At 43.0% G+C, this 11,610-nt stretch overlaps 1 protein-coding gene across 1 annotated transcript in view; it reads left to right on the top strand.

The window, feature by feature from the left end:
* The window catches only part of LOC127442920 (zinc finger protein 239-like), a 128,767-nt gene that overhangs the window by 61,592 nt on the left and 55,565 nt on the right, over positions 1-11,610 (top strand). The window lies entirely within an intron of this gene.

The following is an 11,610-nucleotide window of genomic DNA, read 5'->3' as shown; positions in this document are numbered from 1 at the left end:
GAGTTACAAATGACTTGCTCTTATCATCTGATCGCGGTTGCATTTCTCTTCTAGTGCTTTTAGATCTTAGTGCTGCCTTTGACACCATAGATCATGACATTCTCTTGGATAGGCTTGAGAATTATGTTGACATTTGTAGACAGGCATTAGCTTGGTTTAGGTCCTATCTCTCTGACTGCTACTACTTTGTCTGTGTAAATGAGGAACTGTCAACTTAAATTAAAGTATGGAGTGCCACAGGGATCAATTTTAGGGCAAATTTCACAATTATAGGAAATTTCACAATTTTTCAAATTAACAGAATATATAAATTATATTAGTGGATGGCTAGAAATTTTTTTCTACTCAATTCCGATAAAACATAAGTACTAATTATTGGAACAAAAACCTCAAAAAATAAGATGCTAAAATATCATCTGACTCTTGATGGATGAACTGTAATGTCAGCCTCTACAGCAAAAAATTATGGTGTTATATTTGATAGCAATCTAATCTTTGAAAACAAATTTCCAATACTTGCAGAACTGCATTCTTCCACCTCAGAAATATTTCCAAGTTATGACACATGCTATCTGTTTCTGATGCTGAAAAACTAAGTAATGCATTCATGACCTCAAGAATAGATTATTGTAATGCATTACTTGGTGGATGTCCTGCAGGTTTAATAAATAAACTTTAGTTGGTACAAAACGCAGCAGTGAGAGTGCTAACTAGAACCAGAAATACGATCATATCAGCCCCATTTTATCGGCGTTACATTGGCTACCAGTTTTGTATTCATTTTAAAATTCTGTTAATTACTTACAAAGCTTTAAATGGTCTAGCTCCAAAGTACTTAAGTGACCTTCTGTCACTCTATAATCCATCGCGCTCACTACGACCACAAAACTCCAGCCTGTTAACAATGACGAGAATATCAAAATCCACAAAAGGAGGGAGATCGTTTTCATATTTGACCTAAACTATGGAATAGTCTTCCTAGCAGTGTTCAGAACTTAGACACACTCTCTTAGTTTAAATCTAGACTAAAGACTTATCTTTTCAGCCAGGCATACATCTAATTTATAGCTATGCTGCTTTGGATAGGTCTGCCAGAACCGAAAACACTTCTTTTATGCTTTAACCCTGCTTTAAATTTTATGGCATCTACACTCATTTTATTCCATTTCTTTCCCTGTCTAAACCTCAGGATTATATCACGAGGTTACCAGAGCCTGCCAGATCCATCTCCGGTCCTGCCTGATGTCCGATTCCCACTGTGTCGCTGAGTGATGATGACCAACTGCAGCATGTTCCAGACAGACTTCACTTCATTCTACTAAGACTCAAAGACATGGGATTCTTCATGATCCACTGCCTGAAGCATGAGCTCAGGATGGAGTTCACCAAAATAACCAACCATAAGCTTCCAGCTGGACTGCAATGCTCCTCACTGAATGATACCTATATCAACATGGTCAAAGGAGGGACAACACTCTCTTAAACTACATAGAAAATGAATTAACCACTAACAAAAGCCTTCACTGGCCTACATCAAAGGACGTGTATTTCCTCAGTTAATTCAGGATGACTTCAAGGACTTTAACACTAAAACTTATAGTTAATATAAAATCATTTTGTTTAATCATTGACCCACAGCACTTAGTTTACTCATTTTAACCACTAATAGTTCTAAACATGAATAACTAGTATTGGCATTATAGTCATTCATTTTCTGTTATAGCATAATTTCACGTACAGCTGCTTTGAAACAATGCCCGTTGTGAAAAGCGCTATACAAATAAATTTGACGACTTGACTTTGACTTGTCTAAATCCAGGGCATAAAGGTAATTTTTAACAACTACCTTAAGCTGGTTGCTAGTGGGGTGACCTAGCTGGATGTGGAACGCAGTTAACAGGCCTTCTAACACCTGTCGTGGCACTACTATGCACTCCTGGGCTGGAGAGAAGGGCACATTATGTTTAACAACAAGCAGGCCATCGGTCGCAATGATAGCCACATTCAGGTACCTTTTAACATCTTTCAAGTTCGTCAGCTTCTTGTACCTTTAACGAGATGGGCATGAGTGTGACAAAAATCAGGGCATTCCGATTGTATAGCCAACCAGGAAGGCCAACTGGTAAAGGTGAGACGTACAGAACCATCCAACACCTCTTTTACAGAGGTGAAGCGTACCAAGGACTCTGCTATACATGAAATGAAGGAGCACACCTGGCAGCCACCATCACAGCATGGAGGAGCATTGCAACTGGCAAAGTCAGAGGGGAGAATAGCAGAGCCAGAGACATGTCTGACCGAGGCCTGGTATCGGCTAACCACAGACAGGACATTTGTGATGAGGTGACTTGCTGAGAACTCACTGTGGCAAATCTTCTCATATGAATGCACACATGGCTTGCTGTCGGTAAGAACACAAGCACTTTTATCAGCTTGTATGATGTATGGACTAAATTGCTTAGTGGCAGTGGCAATGGAAAGGGCTTCCACCTCACAAGGTAGTCTGTGAACCCCGTAGCTTAGCGCTAAAGAAGCCAGCAAGATGCAACTTGTCACCCCGAGTCCCATATAGGGTTGCACCAATACCCGGCTGTCTGACTGCGCCATCTGTCACGATCCATAGCTGGTCACTTGGCCTTGGTAGAGTGATGACAGAAAATGAACATGTTGGATGCTCTGAAATGCCTCCATCAACCCATCAGTCGACACAATTGCCTCCTGAGACTGACACCCAGCAATGATGTCCTCCAATGGGGCAACGTGTGCCGAACACCTCAAATCAAATCAAATCAAATCACTTTATTGTCACACAGCCATATACACAAGTGCAATGGTGTGTGAAATTCTTGGGTGCAGTTCCAATCAACATAGCAGTCGTGACAGTGATGAGACATATACCAATTTACAATAACATCAAATTAACACAACACAATTTAAACATCTGTTATACACATAATTACACTCAACAATATACAAATAATAACATACACTGTACAGTATACAATACGTTTTTGTTTTTGTTTTTTGTTTTTTTGTTTTTTACTATATAGATACACATTATTCAATAAAAATTAAAAATTAAAATATATATACAAAAAAAAAAGTATATATATATATATATATATAGAATGTACAGTATTGTACTGTATTGACATTCAGGCTGTCGGTTGATAGTCAGTTGTTAAGAGAGACATAATATAATAATGATATAATTTATGACAGTCCGGTGTGAGATATAAGAGTAAGGGTAATAAAGTGCAGTGCTGATGTATATTGATCATGAGAGATCAAGAGTTCAGAAGTCTGATTGCTTGGGGGAAGAAGCTATCATGGAGTCGGCTGGTACGGGTCCTGATGCTGCGATACCGCCTACCTGATGGTAGCAGTGAGAACAGCCCATGGCTCGGGTGGCTGGAGTCTCTGATGATCCTCTGAGCTTTTTTCACACACCGCCTTGTATATATTTCCTGGAGGGAGGGAAGCTCACCTCCGATGATGTGTTTGGCAGTTCGCACCACCCTTTGCAGTGCTTTGCGGTTGTGGGCGGTGCTATTGCCGTACCAGGCGGAGATACAGCCAGTCAGGATGCTCTCTACAGTGCAGGTGTAGAACCGTGTGAGGATGTGGCGGTTCATTCCAAACTTCCTCAGCCGTCTCAGGAAGAAGAGGCGCTGATGAGCCTTCTTCACAACGACTTCAGTGTGGACGGACCATGTGAGTTCCTCAGTGATGTGGACACCCAGGAACTTGAAGCTGCTGACTCTCTCCACTGGTGCTCCATTGATGGTGATGGGACTGTGTTCTCTGTCTTTTCTTCTGAAGTCCACCACAAGCTCCTTTGTCTTACTGACGTTGAGGGAGAGGTTGTGCTCCTGACACCAGTGTGTCAGAGTGTGCACCTCCTCTCTGTAGGCTGTTTCATCATTGTCAGTGATCAGACCTACCACCGTCGTGTCATCAGCAAACTTAATGATGGCATTGGAGCTATGTGTTGCCACACAGTCATGTGTGTACAAGGAATACAGTAGTGGGCTGAGAACACAGCCCTGCGGGGCTCCAGTGTTGAGGATCAGTGATGAGGAGATGTTGCTGCCTATTCTAACCACCTGGCGTCTGCTTGACAGGAAGTCCAGGATCCAGCTACACAGCGAGCTGTTTAAGCCCAGAGCCCGGAGTTTCTCATCTAGCTTGGAGGGCACTATGGTGTTGAATGCTGAGCTGTAGTCTACAAACAGCATTCTCACATAAGTGTTCTTTTTTTCCAGGTGGGAGAGAGCAGTGTGTATTGTAGATGCAATGGCATCATCAGTGGAGCGGTTGTTGTGGTAAGCAAACTGCAGCGGGTCAAGATTGAGTGGCAAGACAGAGCAGATGTAATCTCTGATTAGTCTCTCAAAACATTTGCTGATGATGGGGGTCAGAGCAACAGGACGCCAGTCATTTAAACAAGTTATTTTTGATTGTTTTGGAACAGGCACAATGGTGGGTGTTTTAAAGCATGTGGGGACTACAGACAAAGAGAGGGAAAGGTTGAAAATGTCCGTAAAAACACCAGCCAGCTGGTTCGCGCACGCTCTGATGACGCGGCCTGGAATGCCGTCTGGACCCGCGGCTTTGCGGATATTCACCCGTCGGAAGGATCGGGTTACATCCGCTACAGAGACGGAGAGTGAACTAACCTCTGTAGCTTCAGCCGCGAGAGCTCTCTCCGTGAGGGCGGTGTTATTTCCCTCGAAACGAGCATAAAAAGTATTTAGCTCATCCGGTAGAGAGGCAGCGGTGTTCATGGCGGAGTTTTTATTCCCTTTAAAGTCCGTGATGATGTTAATTCCCTGCCACATGCTTCTAGAGTTGGTGGTGTTAAACTGTCCTTCAATCTTGCTCCTGTACTGGCGTTTTGCTGTTTTGATAGTTTTTCGGAGGGCATAACTGGCTTGTTTATGCTCCTCCGCGTTCCCGGAATTAAAAGCAGAGGTCCGCACATTAAGTGCCACGCGAACATCGCTATTGATCCACGGCTTCTGATTCGGATAGATTCGCACAGTTCTGGTCGGAATCACTTCCTCTACGCACATTCTGATGAAACACATTACGCTATCAGCGTAAAGCTCGATGTTGTCATCAGAGGCGGACCGGAACATCTCCCAGTCCATGTGATCAAAACAGTCCTGTAGCGTAGAGTCTGATTGGTCCGACCAGCACTGGATCGTTCTGAGGGTGGGTGCTTCCTGTTTCAATTTCTGCCTGTAAGCGGGCAGAAGCAGAATGGAAGAGTGGTCCGATTTGCCAAATGGTGGGTGGGGGAGGGATTTGTAGCCATCCTGGAACGGAGAGTAGCAATGATCCAAAACCCGGTCCCCTCGTGTGTTGAAACTAATGTGCTGGTGATATTTTGGTGCGACTGATTTTAAACTGGCTTTATTAAAGTCCCCGGTCACAATGAACGCGGCCTCAGGGTGCGTGGTTTCCTGCTCACTTATAATCCCGTACAGTTCCTTGAGTGCCCGGTCTGTGTCGGCTTGTGGCGGGATGTACACGGCAGTGATAATGACCGCTGTGAATTCCCTCGGTAGCCAGAATGGTCGACACAGAAGCATAAGAAATTCCAGATCAGGAGAACAGAAAGACTTGATGGAATGTACGTTCCTCTGATCACACCAGGATTTGTTGATCATAAAACATACACCACCTCCTCTAGTTTTACCTGAGAGGTCTTTCGCTCTGTCCGCTCGGTGCATGGAGAACCCCGCGGGTTCAATGGCTGAGTCTGGAATCTCCACAGACATCCAAGTTTCTGTTAGGCAGATAATGCAGTAGTCCCTCGTCTCTCATTGGAAAGAGATCCGCGCTTTCAGCTCGCAGAGCTTGTTATCCAGAGACTGAACATTTGCCAGTAGAATAGTGGGTAGCGGGGGTCGATTTGCGCGGCGTCTTACTCTGATGAGAACGCCGGCTCTGTTTCCCCTTTTCCTCTTGCGTTTCCGTGGCCGTGCTGCCCAGACAAAGGGCTCCGCTGGCGTGTTTGTAAACAGCGGGTCGGCATTGAGGAATGTGAAGTCCCGTTTTCGGTGTGAGATCGCTGAACCAATGTCCAAAAGTGTTTGTCTGTCGTAGACAATAAGGCAGACAACATCCAAGACAAAAAACATAAGAATTGTAAACAAAACAAACAAAACATTGCTATGTTGTGTCGGAGCTCGCAACGCAGCAGCCATACTCGGCGCCATCTTGAGTCCACCTTGGGGATTACCCGAGATAGAACTTTGTAAGCCCCAATGAAGGATCGCATATGCACGACGCTGTCTGGAGCATGGCAAGAGGCCAAGGTATAGACATGATGGGGACTGACTGTAATAGCACCAGCACACCACATCCAACCGAGAATGGTAAAGGTCACACTTACAAAGAGCTTGCAGGACCTTCTTCCTGTTTAAAAGTAACTCATATGGTGTATTGCCCCCGCAATAGAGGTCATCAGCAAGCTTGGCCACAAAGCCCTCCTGCAGCAGGTGACCTAACGCATGGCACATGAGCTCTTCACGGGCTGTCTCTGTCCCAGGCATACCCATTGCGGATCTTGTGTAAACCTGCACCCCCTTGAAGGTGGTCACAATTCCACAATACTTCATCGACTCACGCGCCGGGGTATCTGGTAGAATGAACTAGTCAGATCAGTGACAATAATATGTTACCACTGCGTGATGAGATGTAATATCAGGTAGCAATGAGGGCTGGGGCTTGCTATAACAGCCAACATCGGCAAATGCGGTAACTAAACGTGACCCTCCATTGGACTTCTTTACCAAGATGGAAGGGTCGAGGTATTCCACCACAACATCCACCAATTCAGGGCGCCTAAACACACCAAGATCCTCCAGCTGGTAAAACTTAATTTGGAGCTCCACAAGCTTGGCCCTTGCATAAAAATTTAGGTGACCTTTGCATTGTGGGATTCCACAGGCCCCATATTGACCTTGGCCTTGAAGGGCCCTGCAGCACTGTTATAGCCCTCGAAGTGAGGGCCAAAGACAACGTCATACTCTTGAAGCAGGGACTGAAACTGTGCCACAGTGTCAGATGGGTGGAGGTGCTTGCGGGTCAATTTGTACAGGTAGTGAGTGGCCACTTTTGGTTGGCTGAACCACTGTCCGGCACAACACGAGCGCCTCTGTGTGGTTCTGAGGTTCAAAGACAGGAGTCCATAGAAAACATCAAAGTACGGGGACTGAAGTGTCTGAACATACGGCACCCTGAGGAGCTGCGTCATTGGACTTGTTGCAGAGGAGTGGACCATCATGCACATCATCATCTACCTCAGACAAACTTTCTAGCACATCCACTATTTGCCTTGTATTAAAAATGTAGTGCAAATCGCTATCTGGAAGATAATCACATTCACTTAAAAAGTGGCTCATGTCTGAGCGGCTAGCTTGCTTGCACAAGGGACAGACTCTGATGCGATGAGGTCTTCCATGAGCGGCATTGAAACTGCTCTTAATATCCCGAGGAGGCTGACGAGGCTCCATAATTTTAACTGATTTGCGCATCATCAGATAAGTGAATCTCATCTAACAGGGAGCCCAGGACTTGCAATATTTCAGGTTTGATGGAGGCCAGGGTGTGAGACCGCAGCTCTGTGCCATATCTTTGCTTAACAAGCTTGGGCCGGCTGGGGTGAATCAATTTTAACAATGTGAGGACCACCATATTTTCTAATGTGGTAGAAAGCTCTTCATCCTCTGTCAACACTTCACCATGGTGACTGAGAACATTAGTACACAACAACGAATCTTCAGCAAAGGCCATAAGTCATTGGTACAATTCCTCTGGGCGCTCATCATCCTCCATGTGAATAACAGAAAAGTCAGAAAAAGAACTGGGTACCAGTGAACTGAAAGCCAATGTGCTGCCTAATGGCCTGCCATATGAACTCCAAAGAAGTGGAATTTGAGGGTTGTGTGTTGCTGGAGTTGAGATGGCTGGTGGACTTCAGAGCGCCCATTTTTTTGTGTGGCAAGATGCTGCCCTGGACGGCTGCCCATGTCGCCCTTGCCCAAATCCACCCGTTGCTATAAAAACAAATATTATCACTGACACTTAAGAAGAATATCTTTAACAACTGTCTTTGCATATTTAAAAAAAAAACTGCTTTAGGAAAACATTAAAATCTAAAAGTAATAATAATTAAAAAAATTAAAAAATGATCACGCTCTTATGGCATATATGTTGTCTAATACTGTGTTACTGGAGTAAGAAGGGGAAGCTTGGAACAGTCCTCAGCTATTAATAAAGAACAAAGACATGGTGCCTTTGCACCTTTCTGTCCACGACCTTACTTTATCTGTCCAGGTGCCCCATGATGAACTTCCAGAACCCCTGCTCAATTTGAACTGATCACTGATCAGTGCCAGGGGCTCTGGAATTAAGCAAATAATCTGTTTGTCACTAATATCATTTAACGTCATCTCTAACGCTTGGCCGGGTGGCCAGATGAACTTCTATCTTCTATCAATACCATGTTTAGCCATACCTGACTAAAGAAACAAAGACAAGCTACAGTCAAGAAATATTGTTAATAAGTGCTATTGTATGCATAACAACTTAATAAACAGACTTTACTAAAGCCTTTTCACCCATGGTTGTCACTGGTGTTACTGGTCAAGTCAGGTCATTTTTATTTGTATAGCGCCTTTCACAACACACATCGTTTCAAAGCAACTTTACAGAAGATCATGCATTAACAGAAAAATGAAACTGTAATACCTATAATGTCTTAGAGTCATCATTGTGTAGTTTGATAAAATACGATTGTGAATTGTGTTTAAAAATAAGTAATTAAATAATAATTGTATTTATAACCCCAGTGAGCAAGCCGAAGGCGACTGTGGCAAGGAACACAAAACTCCTTCAGATGTTGGTTAATGGAGAAAAATAACCTTGGGAGAAACCAGGCTCACTGTCGGGGCCAGTTCACCTCTGGCTAACATCATGAATATAATGCCAATATTACTTAATAATGTATAGTGCAAGTCATGGTTTAAAATTATTAAACTAAGTTAGTGTTAAGGTTCAGTGTTTAAACAAAGATTTTGTATGAACTGTAAGATTAATGACTAATGTCTTTGAAGTTCATCCTGGATTAACTGCAGAAGCTCACATAGATGCATTGTCCTTGTTGGTTGGCTGATAAAGGGTTTTGTTGGCAATTAATTGATAGTCTATGTATTCCATTTCAAGGTTGTAGTCCATCATTAGACCGAGGTGATACAGGCAGAGGTCAGTTAGGTGCATCGCAGTTCAACCTGGCCGGTAATTTCGAGGAGGTCTATCCTAAATCCAAGGTTCAGGCAATGGCATATGAAGTATCCCATGTCTTATGGTTGGAGTTGGCATCAGTTCATCCTCTGAAGTCCATTGTAATAGACTGAAGTGATGTTTGGCTGGCCCCGGCTGCTATTAGTCATCATCACACAGCGACACGTAGCAGTGGAGTCCAACACGAAGCAGGAATGAAGCTGGATCCAGCCGGTTCTGGTGACCTCAGGATAGGAGTCCCGAGGTTGAGACAGGCAACTAAAGCAGCCTAATTGTGAGTTGAAGGATAAATTAGGTGAATGCCTGGCTAAAAAGAGGATGGTCATTACTGAGAAATGATAACACCAGTGACGGTATACCAGTGGCACTTTTTATAAAATATATATTTTATAAAATGGCAGCTGCAGTATCACAAGCTCATGTTGCAAATTATGATGTACTCTCTAAAAGATGTCATTTAATCCATTTGTATTATATTTTTTGACAATTCCCTTATAATTTAATAGGTGATAACAGTGCCATCACCCAAAAGCCTCAAATTTAATATAATGAAACAAATTAGGTAATTTCTGATAATTGAAAAGAGACAGAAAACTTAGAATGTGCCTTTCTTAATAGAACTTCAGCAAGTAGGATGCAGGATGTAATAAGTGACATCAAAATCTGGATATTTTTTCTAAACAATGTTTTTTTGATACATGGTAACACCAGTGACATGACTCCAGGGGACAACTATTTCCATCATATTATATACAATTTTTTATTATTTTATATATATTATTATAATTTTTATCAAATAATTATATATGTATTTGTGTCATACATGTAAGAAATGTGATATTGCGGTATACATTATTACAATGGCAGAGAAATGTATTCTTAAACTCAAAATAGCCCCTAAATCTCCATAAATGACCTTGGGGACAAGCACAGTTTTGGTTCTTGGAATTGTATATAATTGATAAAAAAAACTTTAAAAAAATAAAATAAAATATGAATTCATGGCTCAAATAGGTATAGTTGTTTAGAGAACATCTTATATTATTGAAGTATGCAAATTATTTTTGCCTTAACACTGTATTTAAAGTATATGTCTTCTGCAAGGCTGTGGACAGACATGTGGACATTTCTGTGTAGAATGACCCATCCACTGATCCAGATGGAAATTTAAAGAAGCCAAAATCTCCAATAATCTGTAGGAAACGCAGTGTTTCAACCCAACAAATGAATTAAATATATTACAATTCAGTGAGGGGTTCTACTGTTGTGTGTTTTTTTCTCAGTAGGGGATAATTTAATAGTTTAATAATTCAGTCACTGTGGGGGCCTGGGTAGCTCAGTGGTAAAATACGCTGGCTACCACCCCTGGAGTTCGCTAGTTTGAATCCCAGGGTGTGCTGAGTGACTCCAGCCAGGTCTCCTAAGCAACCAAATTGGCCCGGTTGCTAGGGAGGGTAGAGTCACATGGGGTAACCTCCTCGTGGTTGCTATAATGTGGTTTGTTCTCGGTGGGGCGCATGGTGAATTGAGCGTGGTTGCCGCGGTGGATGGCGTGAAGCCTCCACACGCGCTATGTCTCCGTGGCAATGCGCTCAACAAGCCACGTGATAAGATGCGCGGGTTGACTGTCTCAGACGCGGAGGCAACTGGGATTCATCCTCCGCCACCCGGACTGAGGCGAATCACTATGCGACCACGAGGACTTAAGAGCGCATTGGGAATTGGGCATTCCAAAATTGGGAGAAAAAGGGGAAAAATCCCCAAAAATAAAAAAAAAATGAAAAAAATAAATAATAATAATTCAGTCACTGTGGGGTTTGACTTGGTACTTTACATGACAGCGATGTACTAAAACGTTTTTCCTTTGCGTTTTTGAAAAGTTTCGCGTACAGACGACAACGTTGTCAAAACAATCCCCGTTCACACGGATCCGCGAAAATGACTAAAAAGGCTGTATTACGCACGCCAGGCTAGTAGTTGTCGATGTCACTTTGTAAAGAAACACTACGTGCCTGCGCACTTAAGGATTTCTTCCACAGAGCGGTGAATACAAACAATGAAGATGGTCATAGTAGTGATGCAGTAAATCTACACTTTGCTGGAGAAGCGTCAATAAACTCAATCTTGAGTAGCACAAACACAGTCCTGTAGTCCGCCATTGTAGTTTTGAATGTATTGCGCGTTGTTTTTAAGTACTCGCTCGCATGCCTATAGACTGAACACATAATACGCGTGTGCATGACATCATCGTTTTCACAAATTCGGGTTTTTGTATGTTTACACGGAGACGATAAC

Source organism: Myxocyprinus asiaticus, chromosome 6 (assembly GCF_019703515.2).
Source record: "Myxocyprinus asiaticus isolate MX2 ecotype Aquarium Trade chromosome 6, UBuf_Myxa_2, whole genome shotgun sequence".
Taxonomy (NCBI): domain Eukaryota; kingdom Metazoa; phylum Chordata; class Actinopteri; order Cypriniformes; family Catostomidae; genus Myxocyprinus; species Myxocyprinus asiaticus.
The sequence above is the reverse complement of the archived record's forward strand: the minus strand, read 5'-3'. Positions and strand labels throughout refer to the sequence as shown.